Below are 8,590 nucleotides of genomic sequence, written 5' to 3' on the forward strand. Positions count from 1 at the left end.
TACAACTAAAAAAATATAAACCACTGTTCCATTTTTCCAAGCGCCGCCACGCAGGGCACGGGCAACACATTTGAAATTCGATCACAATTCTACGCCCTAACGTTACGGATTCACTTTGGAAAGCCTAACTTTGTTTGGCGGACTTGCCAACTTTTAACGCAAATGGCACAAGCGACTCCCTTTAAAAAAAATCATATTTATTTAATAATCACTAGCAGTGTTTTTTTTAAGGTGTTTTCCGAAACGGTCCCCCAAATTTCTCCAGCGGTTTCTCAAAATTTTATTTAACTAATAAATAATTCGTTTAAGCAAATATGGCTTTTTTTGGTATTTAAATGAAACACTTGCGGTCTCTTAAAACTACTTAGCGGTCACCCAAACCAAACCTTAAAAAAACCACTAGAATAAACTCCCACTTTGGGCAAAGAGAAAGTGTCTAATTAAGCTTGCTGATCCGTTTGGTTTTGGTACATAAAGTATCTTGCCATAACACTCTGAGACGCTTCACCTACTGGCCTGTGTTCGTTTGCCCACGAGGTGCAGTGGCAATTACATTGAATACTCTTGTATATAGTGACGTAATATATAGGAAGGAGCTACGAGCAAAAAGCCAAGTTATGTGCAGACTGTAACGTATTATAATTGAGTTTTATTAATTTGTGTTGATTTTATGGAACTTCCACGAAGTGAATTGTTTGACGTTGTCTACGAGCAACGAACCGTTGGAATTCGAATGACCCTTTTGGCATCTTGGCCAACGCCCTAAATAATGTTTGTCCACTAACAGTTTATTACTAATTGCAGTAACGGTGTTTTGTTCCCCTGGTAACTCAAAGTGAAGTTGTTTGTGTTTACCAAGAACCCGGTGGTCCTTCGTAAGCGCAGTCGTTGGGCAGTTACTAAGCCGCAAGTCGTTAAGTTGGGCGGTTATTATGGATGCCCAACTGGACAATAGCTTCTGAGTACGTTATTGCTCGATCGTTAAATGTCGGTAAACAATATTTAAAATAACTGACATTATGTTTAGATCTATATATACGTAGTAAGATAGGCCGAGCTTCCATTCCATTCGATTATTCTACGATATACATTCTGTTTGAAATTTCTGTTGATGCTGCATTGAACTGATATTCGTGGATCGCTCTGTGTTAAATAAACAACAAATAACCAAACTTCTGGAGCAATAATACCCACTCTTGGACACGCAAGGTTGTAAGGCCTCAATTCTACAAGACGGCGCCGACAGTGCAATGAGTGTATTGAAAAGACCGAACTGCTTAACTTTTAAAGCTACGAAACAGCTCAAGAGAGAGGATTTATGAAACCTTATGAAGAAAATTAACTTTTCTCTCCAAAAAGAATTGTGGGATAGCTGAAATGAAGGGTACACCTGTGCATGCAATCTGCACAACAATAGAAACGTTTTGGTCTTCACAAGAAATTACTAGAGGTATTGTAACCAGGGAGTCGAACCGGAACTGAACCCGAACCCGCGAACCGGTTTGAGCGGTTAATTTCATTAAACCCGAACCGAATCCGAACCGCTAATTACGATTTTCTAAAAACCCGAACCGGAGTTGAACCCCATATTTTGTTTGGCGTTGGACCTGAACCGGAACCGAACCAGCAAAAAATGCAGTCTGTTTTATATTTTGCGATATTTTAAAAAACAGCGCACTGAAGAATACACGAGATAAAACTTATACGGCGTGTCAAAAATAACAGTGCACGGGCAAAATTCTTTTGGAGTTTGATAAGGCCAGGTAGATGATGGGTAGAATTAAATTAAAACGAATAAAAATTTGAACCGGTTTAAAACCGCAAACCGGTTCGGACCGTATAATTTGCCCAAACCGGAACAAAACCCGAACCCGATAATATGCATTATTAAAAACCGGAAGCGAACCCGAACCATTAAAAACAAAACCAAGTGAACCCGAACCGAACCTGAACCCATATGACAAGCGGTTCGACTCCCTGATTGTAACGGCGATAACGCTCCCCTACAGCAAAAACCTTTCCCGCCGTTGCAATCATCACACCATACATGCATTGTTACGTCGTAACTGCTGACCTTGTATGTGTCCCACTTTAACAGTTTTCTTAGTGTCTACACCAGGGGTGGGGAACCTGCGGCCCGCGGGCCGCATGCGGCCCGCTTGCCTTTTTAAAGTGGCCCGCGTCAACATTTTGTTAAAGTACAGCATAAAACTTAACATAAAAAAAAAACAATAAAATGTTTATGTACAAATATTTACTTGAAATGACTTCGACACTTCCACGTTTGACGCCAAACGTACAAAAATTGCCACACATTCAACCACTTGCTGTATTTGTGACGTAACAGTCACTCGATTCTATTTGTGACGTAACAGTCACTCGACCTCTCCTTGCAGTATTTGCCATGTGGTGTTAGTTTTAAATTGATTTTAGAGCTATAAAATGTATTCGGTATAACGGAGCTAGGGTATTCCAGAAGAATGGAAAAATGTTAGTCGAATTAAGTGATAAACCTGAATTCCATGTTTGTTGCAAATAAGTAACAGCAAAGAAAAAAATCTGGAGCGATGAAATATAAAAAAATCCGGAGCGTTGAAATATAAAACACTTGTGTGCTTAGGGCATTTTTACACGGAATTTGAAAATAAAAAAATATTTGGCCCGCCCGAAAATGTTGTGCAATTCATGCGGCCCGCAGTACTAAGTAGGTTCCCCACCCCTGGTCTACACGTACAGTCCAGTTAGTGTTACAGTGGTGTATGAGTTAGTTGTGAGCGTATTAAGTTGTGTTATGGTGCATACTTTATGTGCTGCAAGTAAGATTGTTTGGACTATTTTGTGGTTATTACGTTCGTTATTCTATTTGGTTTAGGTGGTCAAAAATCGTTTTAAATCACTCTTAATTTCAATAAAGTGCATGTGAAACTGACCGCTCTTATTCTGCCAGTCGAGAGACTGAAAGGTAGAATTAGCAGCAATGCTTGAATTCTACAGGTATTATATGTACAAAACTCAAGGCTTTATGAAAGCGATAAGATCCCGATACCGTTCTCAAATGCCCTTATTGTTAAAAACATGGAAGAGCACCATAGTAAACTAAAGAAAATAATGCATCGAAAAAACGAAGAAGGACTTCTTTCTGGAATGAGGATACTCACAATGAACAAATTTGATCTATAAAAACCCTATACCCAGCCACATTCGCGTCATTGGCAATAAATTTTATGTGACTTATCATGGTCGTGTGCGAGTACGCAATCCCAGTAAAATGTTATAGCTGCAATACCGGAAGCTTAGTGGACCCAGACCGCAGGCATTTCTTCTGCTGCAAATGCCAAAAAATATATAGTGGCCAAGGCATGCTGTGATAAGTCAACCTTGTTCCTATTGCCACAATTGCAAACAGAAACAAAATGTCCGAAATGTCACGCACCGATGAGACTAATGACATGCTGCAAAAACATTCAACCAGAATAGATAATGGATGGCAACATGTTCAAATGCATTCAATACCAAACGTATGCTAATACCTGTTAACGCTTTGGCTAAAACTGCTATGAGTAAAGATGGTTACAATCCTGCCTGCAGAAATAAATTAGTCCACTGCAGTTGTGGGGAACAAACGCTGTACATATTGAACCAAGTCAACCTTACAACTGTAATTGTGGTTTTGAATATGAATGAGACATAGAAGTAGGAGTTCAGAAGTATCAATAGTGTCCTCAAAATAATATCCTCAAAACTTACTACTTTTAACACTATTTACGGAAAATACACTATTTAACACTATTTACGGCAGGGGTGGGGAACCTGTGGCCCGCGTCAGATTTTCGTTAAAGTATACAACATAGCATAAAAAAAACGTTTATGTACAAATATTTCCTAAAAATTACTTCGATATTATTGCTAATCTTCCCATACCACATTATGATGCCAAACTTATAAAAAAATGCCACGCATTGAACTACTTGGTATGTTTGTGACGTAACAGTCACTCGATTGCCTTTTCTCGCAGTAACAAATCATTTGTCATGTGGTATTATTATTTGATTTTAGAGCTATTAACGTGCGATCCTTATAAGCTATTGCTGCCAGGCATAATGTATGACCAAGTATTGCTCATCCAGCAGTTTTATTGTAAACAATCGACGTTTCGACGTCCTATACTATACAAGACGCCTTCATCAGGATAATGACGTAACGTGCGATCCTTATATTGGTATTTCAAACATATCATTGAAAAAATAAACAGATCAGTAATAGAGCTAGGGTGTTCCAACTCTTATTTTTTAGTCGAAATAAGTGATAAACCTGTATGCCTTGTTTTTTTGCAAACATGTACCAGCAAAGAAAAAGTCAAATCAAAATGAAATATAATACCACTAGTGTCCCTTGGGTAGTTTTACACGGAATTTGGAAATAAAAAAATATTTGGCCCGCCGCAAAATGTTGTGCAATTCATGCGGCCCGCAGTATCAAGTATAGGTTCCCCACCCCTGATTTACGGAAAATTCTTTAGAATGCCATTTTGTCTAAAAAGGCCCAAAAAGTTTTTCAACAGAGAATTTGAAAAAAGAAACAAGTTACTCAAACTGGTAAAGTACTTAAATTTTACGACTCTAATTAGCCATTAAAAATTCTAGTGGATTCATCGCAACATGGTTTGGGCGCTGTCTTGTAAGAAAAGGCTTAATGGTCCTTTCGACTTCGAGTATGCACCCCGGGCATTAAGCGAAACTGAACAAAAGTACACACAAATTCAAAAGGAAATGCTAGCAATAGTTTTCGGGTGAGCAAACTTTCATCAATATACCTATATGGCCGACATTTTTATGTTGAATCCGATCACAAGCCTTTGGAAATCATCTTCAAGAAACCGATTTCGACAGCGTCTGATAGATTGCAGCGAATGATGATAAAGATTCAAGATTACGATTTTGCTATTTCGTTTAAACCTGTAAAAGATAGCCCGATTGCAGATGGCCTATCTCGCAACCACCCTCAAAACAGCGATGAATCGGGCCAATGTGACAACAATTTGCATGTTAATTTTATAGATTTGCCCATATGCAAATGCTTAAAAGGTATATTCTTGACGGTTGGCCCACCGCGCGAAATTCATGCTCCCAGCAGACACGTGATTTTTGGGGATTTCGAGACGAACTGCCTATAACAGAAAATGTCTTGTTAAAGGGTGAGAGAATCGTTGTTTCTTCGTCTAAATGTTTCAAAATAAGCACTCAAAAGAACCATTAGTCAATCATGAAATACCTGTGACGCCATGGGAGCAAGTTGCTGAGGACCTGTTTCAATGGAACGGAAACAAATATATACTTGTAGTGGACTATTACAGCAAGTGTTTTGAAGTGATTTTGTTGACAACAACAACTAGTCCAGCGGTAGTTTCTCATTTAAAATCTTTATTTTCAAGGCATAGGATTCCGAAGGTTATCATATCAGACAATGGTCCGTAGTTCAACAGTCAAAAAGATTTTTGTACAAATTGAAACATATTACATAAAACATTAAGTTCATTACATCCACAATCAAACGGATTGACCGAGAGAACTGTACAAACTGTAAAACGTTTGTTAGATAAAGCCTTCAAGTCCAATGAAAACCCGTATTTAAGTTTTTTTTTGCAATACAGGAATACGCCGATCGGAAACGAAGGCTCGCCAGCGCAATGGCTGATTGGGGAGAAGATTAAGGCAATTGTCAATGACATCCGATCATCTTGAGACAAGGACTGTGCCTTTATCAGTTACCAGCAGAACACGTATTTTGATAGAGGTGCTCGACCACTTCCACCACTTCAAACTGGAGACAAAATCTATCATCGACGCGACAAAAACTAGAACCGTCCACTGTTATCAAAGCCTCTCACAAGCATCGTTTTTACATTATACAAAAAGGACGATTTGCTCTGGCGGAATCGACGGTTTCTGCACAAGGCTCGGTTGAGCCCATTATTCCGCACACAGAAGATCTCGAAGGGAAAGATGACGCTCAGGGTGCTTCACTAGAAGGTCCGACATACCACACTCAGTCTGGTCGGATAATACACTCACCGCAGCTATTTAGCGAATAATATTAGGTATTTTTCGTTGTGACTATTGTATTGTGTTGTTGTCTTTACAATCTTCCTAAAGAGGGAAGATGTAGTGAATTTATGACATATTTCTACGCTTGAGTGGTTTTCTACTACGTAGTCTTTCTTGTACCTCTCCACCACTTTGGAGGTCATTTTAGTTACGCGCGGGTGCTGTGCGGTTGTGCTGTTGGCTCCTGGCAATAAAACACTAGAAATATAGTGTTTTTGCTTTTTACTTTTTCACTTTTCTTTTACTGCAATGTCTGTATTAAATTTTGCATCATTCAATGTGGGGCTGTATGAGGAATCATAACAAACGATAAACCATATTTCACTTTCTCCAAGGGAAGGCATTTGATGTCGTTTTTCTCCGGGAAACGCACTATTCAGTTGGTCTTCTTAGCAATTCGTATGTACACATCTGAGAGGTCCTTTTTTCAAAATCCAAGAACAATTATGTTGTCAAATGCTAGAGAAAGCGGAGTACTGTCCCAATTTAAATTAGGTAACAGATGGTTAGATTTTTCAAGCCTATGCCTTTTCGTTTGTGAATTCGAGATGACTTACAGTTACAGGTGTACCACAAACTGTACAATGTCTGGCAATAAAACTTATGTGAATGTGTAAAAAGCTAATTTATTCGGATATTGGATTGCGGTCCGAGCCTGTTAGCCAATTAGTTACATCACTTCTGGACCGTCTTAGACCTACAACCGGTGGATTTGGAAATCTTTTTTTTAATCAGTTTATAACAGTGTTTGAAGTATTATCTGTCATCACTTCTAGTTCTTTTATAAATCTTGTTCGATTATTTGTTTTTCCATCCTTGCCTGTCCCTTGAAGTGATTTGCTCTGGTTTACAAAACTGCTGTTTTCGCGGAAAAACTTTTGTGACTTGGATAGCAAGTTTGCCAGTAATTGCCAATTTCTATTAATTGTTCTGCTTGGCTGATTTAAGTCCTGCTTTCATCGTGACGTATGTAAATGTTCATTTGAGAGCATGTGCATTGAACATCACGTTTTTGTGAGATGCATGAGTTGTTAGATTTGCAAACTAGGTAAGTAAATTTAGCCTAATTTTCTGTGTCTTTTTGCTTGTAGTGAAATTAGTAATGCTAACAGCAGTGGTTAAAAGGCTAGTTTGACATTTGTGGGACCTATAGTCACAGGCTAGTGCAGCCCTGGTTACCCAACAGTTGGTACGTTTATGTTCTTATTTTACTTCTGTTTAACTTGTATTAATGTATACCTAACCGTAACTGAACTTATTATGAGTAATTGGAAGTCATTTGATGTGGAATGCGACCGATTAATGTAGATTTAATCGGCGACATTTGTGCAATGTTCAAACTGCTTGATGTGAATTGTCGCCTGACGTCATAATGGTTACGTATGAATGATAATTTTATTTTGTGGTTTACAGAAAAACCGTTGCCGTCGCTATTGACGTTGTCGTCTTGCTGTTAGTGGTCAGCGTTGCCTTTTATCGCCCAACAAGAATATTCGTTGCACATGCAAGAGTGGGTCGTCTTGGAGTACAGGCTCTAGTGTGACAAACGGCGCAGGGCCAGGCTGCGCACCTAGCGGTTATTACAGCAAGTGTCTGATCATTCTTCTCCCTAAAAATCAGCTTTACTACCACTGGGTCTTAAAGTTAAAAAAATTGCCGAATTTGAGTAACAACAAAAATCATCACTACCTCTGTCGAAATGCCCCGACGTGACCATGACGCAGACATGCCTACTGCCATCACACTACTTGCCCACGTCGTTATACTTGAAATATTTGAAGACGTCACACATGCATATGACGCATCGAGCATTCATTTCCGTGTTTGACAGATGATGATGGTTAACCGCGTTGTCCTGGCCATTATTATTATGGGTCCCCTTCCCTGAAGGGGACGCATCTTGATTTCACTCACTTTTTTTTCTTTTTTCCGCCGTGAAGTTTATCCATGCACTTTTGGCAACAAATCTTTGATGGATGTGGATGAAACTTTTACAGATGGTAGATATGGTCATGCAGATGTGTCTTTCGGTTTGTTTGATAGCCCCAGTATTTACCCCACTAGCCCCTGAAATGGGGGAATTTTTAAAACGATGTCTGAATTGGATGAAGTTTAGACAGTTTATAGAACGTCATCCATCAATGTCTTTTACCATGTGAGCCCCACCTTCACCCCATTAACCCCTAAAACGGGTGTAACGTTGGCTGAGTTGGTTGAAATTTTGACAGTTTGTGCTATATGTCATTTTAAGTGTCGTTTTTCATTTTTTGACCGCCAATCCCATTAGCCCCCTAAAAAGGGGGCTTTTTAAAACAATATTATAAAGGCTTTTAAAACAATAAAAACTTTTCTAACAATATCACAAAATTTAGACAATATATTCCATTTTGAGGTGAAGTTTTACCACGTAGCCCAACCATTTACTCCATTAAAACCCTGTAAAAGGTTAAATTTTGCAAACAATGGCTGAATTGAATGCGACTTGT

Source organism: Phallusia mammillata, chromosome 1, assembly GCF_965637545.1.
Source record: "Phallusia mammillata chromosome 1, kaPhaMamm4.hap1.1, whole genome shotgun sequence".
Classification (NCBI taxonomy): domain Eukaryota; kingdom Metazoa; phylum Chordata; class Ascidiacea; order Phlebobranchia; family Ascidiidae; genus Phallusia; species Phallusia mammillata.